Here is a 9,489-nt window from a genome sequence, read left to right as displayed (position 1 = left end):
CTTTTCCAATGAGTCAGCTCTTCGCATCAGGTGGCCAAAGTATTGGAGTTTCAGCTTCAACATCAGTCCTTCCAATGAACACCTAGGACTGATCCCCTTTCAGATGGACTGGTTGGATCTCCTTGCAGTCCAAGGGACTCTCAAGAGTCTTCTCCAACACCACAGTTCAAAAGCATCAATTCTGCAATGCTCAGCTTTCTTTATAGTCCAACTCTCACATCCATACATGAACACTGGAAAAATCATAGCCTTGACTAGACGGACCTTTGTTGACAAAGTAATCTCTCTGCTTTTCAATATGCTGTCTAGGTTGGTCATAACTTTCCTTCCAAGGGGCAAGTGTCTTTTAATTTCGTGGCTGCAATCACCATCTGCAGTGATTTTGGAGCCCCAAAAAATAAAGTCAGCCACTGTTTCCACTGTTTCCCCATCTATCGGCCAGGAAGTGATGGTACCCGATGCCATGATCTTAGTTTTCTGAATGTTGAGCTTTAAGCCAACTTTTTCACTCTCCTCTTTCACTTTCATCAAGAGGCTCTTTAGTTCTTCTTCACTTTCTTCCATAAGGATGGTGTCATCTGCATATCTGAGGTTATTGTTATTTCTCCCAGCAATCTTGATTCCAGTTTATGCTTCCTCCAGCCCAGCGTTTCTCATGATGTACCCTGCATATAAGTTAAATAAGCAGGGTGACAATATACAGCCTTGACGTACTCCTTTTCCTATTTGGAACCAGTCTGTTGTTCCATGTCCAGTTCTAACTGTTGCTTCCTGACCTGTACAGGTTTCTCAAGAGACAGGTCAGATGGTCTGGTATTCCCATCTCTTTCAGAATTTTCCACAGGTTATTGTGATCCACACAGTCAAAGGCTTTGGCATAGTCAATAAAGCAGAAATAAGTGTTTTCTGAAACTCTCTTGCTTTTTCGATGATCCAGCGGATGTTGGCAATTTGATGTCTGGTTCCTCTGCCTTTTCTAAAAGCAGCTTGAACATCTGGAATTTCACGGTTCACATATTGCTGAAGCCTGGCTTGTTGAATTTTAAGCATTGTGAGATAAGTGCAATTGCACAGTAGCTTGAGCATTCTTTGGCATTGCCTTTCTTTGGGGTTGGAATGAAAACTGACCTTTTCCAGTTCTGAGGCCACTGCTGAGTTTTCCAGATTTGCTGGCATATTGAGTGCAGCACTTTCACAGCATCATCTTTCAGGATTTGAAATAGCTCAACTGGAATTCCATCACCTCCACTAGCTTTGTTCGTAGTGATGCTTCCTAAGGCCTGCTTGACTTCACATTCCAGGATGTCTGGCTCTAGGTGAGTGATCACACCATCGTGATTATCTGGGCCATGAAGATCTTTTTTATGCAGTTCTTCTGTGTATTCTTGCCACCTCTTCTTAATATCTTCTGCTTCTGTTAGGTCCCTAACATGTCTGTCCTTTATTGAGCCTATCTTTGCATGAAATGTTCCCTTGGTGTCTCTAATTTTTTTGAATTTTCAGATGAGATTAAGGAAGCTAAAAAGTGATTGTCACCTTCTTGGTGGAGGCAGCCAGGACCTGGTAACCACAGAAAAACATTATTCAGCCATAGGCCAGAGGGACACGGGGAGGAAAGGCTGCTCTTTTGGGATTGGGAACAGGGCTAGCCACTGTGAGAGACAGGGTGCAGAGAAAGAGGAAGCAGAAAATAAACAGTCCAATTCCCTTCCTTCTCACATGCCAATGCCCTGTCAGTGGCTCACATTGGCCATTGCAGTTCACAGGACTCAGATTCCTGGGGTCACAAAAAGAGAGTGAAGAATCAGTGTATGTCAGGAAAGTGATGAGGACAGAAAATAAGCAACATTCCTTACTCTCAGAACTTCAGTTTCCTCGTCTGTAAAGCTGGATAATATCTACGTCATGCTGCTCTTCTGAGGATAAAAACTAATGTGGTGGGTTGGCCAAACGATTCATTTTTTTTCCTTTCTGTAAAATGGCTAAATTATTTTAGATCATATTTTAACAACTGTCATATTGTATCTTTTTTTTTTAATTTAAAAAGAAACTTTTTTGTACATCTTTTCCTTCTCTTGTATTTCCTGACTATATAAGTCTCTTTAACATTTGTTGTTTGGTGGTTCTAAATTCTCCTACCTTTTGCTTGTCTGTAAAATTTTTTATTTCTCCATCAATTTTGAAGGAGATCTTTGTCAGGTAGAATAATCTTGGCTGTATATTTTTCTCTTTCAGTATTTTAAATATATCCTGCCATTTCCTTTTGGCCTGCAGAGTTTCTACTGAAAGATCAGCTGTTAAACGTATTCGGTTTCCCTCCTATGTTACTTGTTGCTTTTCCCTTACCGCTTTTAAAACTTTTTCTGTGTTTAACCTTTGTTAGTTTGATTAGTATGTGTCTTGGTGTGTTTCTTCTTGGGTTTATCCTGTATGGCACTCTTTACCCTCCTTGGATTTGATTAACTATCTCCTTTCTCATGTTGGGGAAATTTTCAACTATAATCTCTTCAAAAATATTCTTACACACTTTCTTTTCCTCTTCTTCTCTGAGCCTATATATAATATATAGGCTAATATATATGAGCCTAATATAATTCAAATATTGGTGCATTTAATATTGCCCCAGAGGTCTCTAAGACTATCCTCAGTTCTTTTCATTCTTTTTACTTTATTCTGCTCTTCAGAAGTTATTTCCACCATTCTATCTTCCAGCTCACTTATCTGCTCTTTTGATTCAGATATTCTGCTATTGATTCCTTCCAGAGTATTTTTGGTTTCAGTAATTGTGTTGTCTATTTGTGTTTATTCTTTAATTCTTCTAGGTCTTTGTTAGTTGATTCTTGCATTTTCTCCATTTTATTTTCAAGGTTTTGGATCATCTTTACTATCATTATTCTGAATTCTTTTTCAAGTGGTTTGCCTATTTCCTCTCCATTTATTTGGAATTGTGTGTTTCTAAGTTGTTCATTCATTTCTGCAGTGTTTCCCTGCCTTTCATTATTTATTTATTTTAACTTATTGTGTTTGAGGTCTCCTTTTCCAAGCTTCAAGTTTGAATTCTTTCTTTCTTTTGGTTTTTGTCCTTGTAAGGAAACCTGAGCACCAATGAATTGATGCTTTTGAACTATGGTGTTGGAGAAGACTCTTGAGAGTCCCTTGAGCTGCAAGGAGATCAAACCAGTCAATCCTAAATGAAATCAATCCTGATAATTCATTGGAAGGACTGATGCTGAAGCTGAAACTCCAATACTTTGACCACCTGATACAAAGAACCAACTCATTGGAAAAGACCCTGATGGTGGGAAAAGTTGAAGGCTGGAGGAGAAGGAGACAATAGAGGATGAGATGGTTGGATAGCATCACCAACGCCATGGACATGAGTTTGAGTAGGCTCTGGGACTTGGTGATGGACAGAGAAGCCTGGAGTGCTACAGTCCATGGGGTCACAAAGAGTTAGACATGACTGAGGGACTGAACTGAAGGTTGGTTCAGTGGTTTGTGTAAGCTTCGGGTAGCATGTGACTTGTGCTTGCATTCCAGTGGAGAAAAGAGGTGGGAAAAAAGAAAAGAAAATCCAGAAGACTTTACAGAACAAGTCAAAATGTAAGAGTAATAAATGCTTTTCTTGAATCTCTGCTGTCAGCATCCTTTCCCTTGTGGTGAGTCACAGTCCACCTTGCCTCCCTAGGATTCCCTCCAACACTGTGCTGGTCTCTGAATCTGCTGTGGGGGCAGATCAGACTCTAATCTGGTCCTGCTCCTGTGTGTTCTTGCCTCCATGCCCACAGCTATCAAAACTAGTGTGTTTTCTTTTGTGAGAACTCTGAATGTCCTTTTATATATTCCATAGACACAGAGTCTGCCTAGCTGATTGTGTGGATTTAACCTGCAGCTTGTACAGCCGGTGGAAAGGTTCTGAGTCCTCTTCTTTAGCCACACTGCACCAGAGTTTCAATTGTGGTTTTATCTCCACCTCTGCATGTGGGTCATCCACAGGCATTTGCACCTGAGGCTGCCCTGGAGGACTTGGGTCTGCCCCAGTGAGTGTCAGGTGTGGAGGTGGTGCAGCTGCTTGGGTCACAGGGGCCCTGGCAACACCTGGTACTCAGGGGGATTGGAGGCTAGGGCAACAGAAAACATGGTTCTCTAGAAGGGTATGGCAACCCACTCTGGTATTCTTGTCTGGAGAATCCCTCAGACAGAGAAGACTGGCAGGCCACAGACCACAGGGTCTCAAAGAGTTAGATACAACTGAAGTGACACACAGATGCGAGATTTTTTTCTAGCCTGGGGCAGCTCTTTTCCAGTGAGGATTGAGCATGAAGATGGCACAGCTGCTTGGGTCAGGGGGATCCTGGTGGTCCCAATTGTGCAGGGATACGGACTGCCTCAGATGCAGCAGCTATGGCCTATCAGAGTCGTTTTCTAGCCTCTGACAGCTGGCTATCGGAAGGCCTCTTTGGCTAGTCCTTCTCTATTGCTCTGCTCATTTAGGCACTTAGAGGGCTCCGCTGCCTGGGGCCCTTCTCTATTGCTTGGCCCATCAGGCACATAAAGGGGCCCTCTGGCTGGGAATTACCCTGGCTTTTACTGCATCAGGTACTAAAAGGGCTCCCCTGGCTGGGGCCCTTCTCTGTTTTTTGGCGTGTCAGGAACTTAAAAGGACCTATATATGCTGTCCACAAGAAACCCACCTCAAACCTAGGAACATATACAGAAAGCAGCTGTATGTGTCTTTCTTTTTTGTTCAGCGTGTCAGGTACTTAAAGGGCCACCTTGGCTGGGCTCCTACTCTGTGGTTCTGTGCATCAGGCACTTGAAAGGCCAGTGTCTCTATTGTTCAGCTCCTGGTGCTGGCATGTGTAGAGAGAGAGGTTAGAGTGGTGCCTCCACCCCTTACCCATGACTCAGCAGTGTCACCCTGCTTCTATGGCTGCCTGGCTTTCCCCTACAATCTCCTCCTTCATTTCCCCTTGGGCCATCTCCCCACAGGCAACAGCAGACCTCACCCTGGGATTGCTCCACAATGTCTACGCTCCAGCTCCCAGCTGTTGTGCCTTCTAGGGGACCTGAGTCCATGTCTGAGGTACATATGGCTGTGGCAAGGAGTATCTGCATGATTCTTATTCCATTTAGGCTGCTTCACTCTCAGCCTCAAATGTTTCTCCTCTGACCCAAACAATTGCCCTGATGTGGGGATCAGACCCCAGTTTCAATTCCCCCACCTGCTAAGGGCAGGTCCAGTCCTACTAACTCTCCTACTAACTCTACTTTCCCCCCAGTTACTACATCCTACCAAGTTTGGCATGGTTCTATATATTCTCTTTCCAGTGGTCAGGTACCCCTGCCCACTCTTGGCCAGTGTTCTGCCAAGCTTCTGCATCAGAAGTTGTATTCTTGGTGTATCCATGGAGATAAATGTACTACACATCCACCTACTCCTCTGCAATCTTGTTACCTATGAGAGTCTACTTTTTTTTTAGGTTTATATTTATTCCTTTTTGATCTTTTGTTATTAATTTTGTATCTTTAAGAGTCTAAATTTTAGTATACATTTTCACTTAAGGATTTGATTACTGGCTTGATTGCTCTCTTCCCATTTGACTCTCCATTTTCTCCTCCTGGTCACCTCTCTCACCTTCCTCTCTCTTCTCTGTATAACTTTGTGAATCTCTTCGGGTGTTCCTGGCTATGGAGAGTTGTTTCACCATTAACCTAGGTGTTTTGCCTTCTGTGTGTATGGAAGGAGAAATTTTTTTTTTTTATAAATTTATTTATTTTAGTTGGGGGCTAATTACTTTACAATATTGTAATAGTTTTTGCCATACATTGACATGAATCAGCCATGGGTTTACATGTGTTCCCCTTCCTGGACCCCCCACCCACCTCCCTCCCCATCCCATCCTTCTGGATCATCCCATTGCCCCGGCCCTGAGCCCTTGTCACATGCATCGAACATGGAATGGTGTTCTGTTTCACATATGATAATATACATGTTTCAATGCTATTCTCCCAGAACGTCCCACCCTCGCCTTCTCCCTCAGAGTCCATAAAATTGTTCCATGCATCTGTGTCTCTTATTCTGTCTCGCATATAGGGTTATCGTTACCATCTTTCAAATTCCATATATATGCATTAGTATACTGTATTGTTGTTTTTCTTTCTGGCTTACTTCACTCTGTATAATGGGCTCCAGTTTCATCCATCTCAGTAGAACTGATTCAAATGTATTTTTTTAATGGCTGAGTAATATTCCATTGTGTATATGTACCACAGCTTCCTTATCCATTCGTCTGCTGATGGACATCTAGGTTGCTTCCATGTCCTGGCTATTGTAAACAGTGCTGCGATGAACATTGGGGTACACGCGTCTCTTTCAATTCTGGTTTCCTCGGTGTATATGCCCAGCAGTGGGATTGCTGGGTCATATGGCAGTTCTATTCCCAGTTTTTTAAGGAATCTGGAAGGAGAAATTTTGATGCTGCTGTAAGAAGTCGGGACTGAACCCAGAGAGAGGAGGCTCAGCTCCAGAACTTTGCCCCATCATAGAACTCCTGACCCCAGGGACCATTAATAGATGAGAGACCACCCAAAAGTCTCCATACCTTCACTGAGACCAAGCTCCATCCAAGAGCCAGCAAGCTCCAGTGCAAGACACCCCATGCTAACCCTCCAACAAAACAGAAACACAATACTGAACATTAAAAGACAGGATGCCCAAAGCCATACTAAACCCAGAGACACCCCAAAACTCACTACTGGACACTGCCCTCCCCTCCAGAAAGATGAGATCCAGCTTCATCCACCAGAACATAGACACAAGTTCCCCCAATCAGAACCTTCAGAAGCCACTGATCCAACCCTACCCACAGGGAGCAGACTCCACAATTAAGAGGAACTATGACCCTCCACTCCAGATGTTCAAGCTGGTTTTAGAAAAGGCAGAGGAACCAGAGATCAAACTGCCAATATCCGCTGGATCATCGAAAAAGCAAGAGAGTTCCAGAAAAAACATTTATTTCTGCTTTATTGACTATGCCAAAGCCTTTGACTGTGTGGATCACAATAAACTGCGGAAAATTCTGAAAGAGATGGGAATACCAGACCATCTGACCTGTCTTTTGAGAAACCTGTATGCAGGTCAGGAAGCAACAGTTAGAACTGGACATGGAACAACAGACTGGTTCCAGACAGGAAAAGGAGTCCGTCAAGGCTGTATATTGTCACCCTGCTTTTTTAACTTATATGCAGAGTACATCATGAGAAACGCTGGGCTGGAAGAAACACAAGCTGGAATCAAGATTCCTGGGAGAAATATCAATAACCTCAGATATGCAGATGACACCACTCTTATGGCAGAGAGCGAAGAAGAACTAAAGAGCCTCTTGATGAAGGTGAAGGAGGAGAGTGAAAAAGTTGGCTTAAAGCTCAACGTTCAGAAAACTAAGATGATGGCATCTGGTCCCATCACTCCATGGGAAATAGATGGGGAAACAGTGGAAACAGTGTCAGACTTTATTTTTTGGGGCTCCAGAATCGCTGCTGATGGTGACTGCAGCCATGAAATTAAAAGATGCTTACTCCTTGGAAGGAAGGTTATGGCCAACCTAGATAGCATATTTAAAAGCAGAGACATTACTTTGCCAACAAAAGTACGTCTAGTCAAGGCTATGGTTTTTCCAGTGGTCATGTATGGATGTGAGAGTTGGACGGTGAAGAAAGCTGAGCACCGAAGAATTGATGCTTTTGAACTGTGGTGTGGGAGAAGACTCTTGAGAGTCCCTTGGACTGCAAGGAGATACAATCAATCCATCCTAAAAGAGATCAATCCTTGGTGTTCATTGGAAGGTCTGATGTTGAAGCTGAAACTCCAATACTTTGGCCACCTCATGCGAAGGGTTGACTCATTGGAAAAGACCCTAATGCTGGGTAGGATTGGGGGCAGGAGGAGAAGGGGACGACAGAGGATGAGATGGTTGGATGGCATCACCGACTCGATGAACATGGAGATGGTGATGGACAGAGAGGCCTGGCGTGCTGCAGTTCATGGGGTCGCAAAGAGTCGGACACGACTGAGCGACTGAACTGAACTGATGACCCTCCACCCTGCAGAACAGAGATCCCAAACACAGCAAAGTAAACAAAATGAAAAGGCAGAGAAGTATCCAGCAGGGGAAGGACCATGATAAAAAAAAAAAATCTACCAAATCAAACAGAAGAAGAGGAGATAGGGAGCCTACCTGAAAAAAAAAATCAGAATAATGATAGTAAAGTTGATACAAAATCTTGAAAACAAAATGGAAATACAGATAAGTAAACTAGAGACATGGATTGAGAAGATGTAAGAAATGTTTAACACCTAGAAGAAATAAAGAATAGTCAATCAGTAATGAACAATGCAATAACTGAGACTTGAAAAACTCTGGAGTGAAACAGCAGTAGAGTAACTGAGGCAGAAGAAAGAATAAGTGAACTGGAACATAGAATGGTGGAAATAAATGAAACATAGCAAAAAAAATTTTTTTAAAGAGGAGAGCTTTAGAGACCTCTGGACAATGTTAAACACCCAACATTCAAATCATAGGCACCCCAGAAGAAAGAAACAATAGGAAAGAGCATGAGAAAATATTTGAGGAGATAAGAGTCAAAAACTTCCCTAAAATAGGGAAGGAAATAGCCACCCAAGTCCAAGAAGCCCAGAGAGTCCCATACAAGATAAATCCCAGGAGAAACACACCAAGATACATATTAATCAAACTAACAAAAATTAAAGAAAGGAACAAATATTAAAATCAGCAAGGGAAAAGCAAGAAATAACATACAAGGGGATCCCCATTTTGATAAAAGCTGATCTTTCAGCAGAAACTCTGCAGGCCAGACGGGAATGACAGGATATACTTAAAGTGATGAATAGGAAAAACTTACAGGCAAAATTACTTGACCCAGCAAGGATCTCATTCAGATTTGAAAGAGAAATCAAAAGTTTTACAGACAAGCAAAAGCTAAGAGAATTCAGCACCACCAAACCAACTCTTCAACAAATGCTAAAGATCTTCTCTAGACAGGAAATACAGAAAAGCCTTATAAAAATGAACCCAAAACAATAAAGTAAATGGTAATAGGATCATACTTATCAATAATTACCTTAAACATAAATAGGTTAAATGCTCCAACCAAAAGACAAAGACTGGCTGAATGAATACAAAAAGATGAACCCTATATATGCTGTCTACAAGAAATCCACCTCAAACTCCCTCACGGTCTGGAAAAAGATATTTCATCCAAATGGAGACCAAAAGAAAACAAGAGTAGCGATACTCATATCAGATAAAATAGACTCTAAAATAAAGACCATTACAAGAGACAAAGAAGGACACTACATAATGATCAGGCATCAATCTAAGAAGATATAACAATTATATATGTGCCCAACATAGGAGCACCTTAATACATAAGGCAAATGCTAACAACTATTAAAGGGGAAATTGA

The sequence above is a fragment of the Giraffa tippelskirchi genome, chromosome 7 (genome assembly GCF_054371585.1).
Source record: "Giraffa tippelskirchi isolate mGirTip1 chromosome 7, T2T-mGirTip1v1.2.pri, whole genome shotgun sequence".
Taxonomy (NCBI): domain Eukaryota; kingdom Metazoa; phylum Chordata; class Mammalia; order Artiodactyla; family Giraffidae; genus Giraffa; species Giraffa tippelskirchi.
This window is presented reverse-complemented; position numbering follows the sequence as displayed.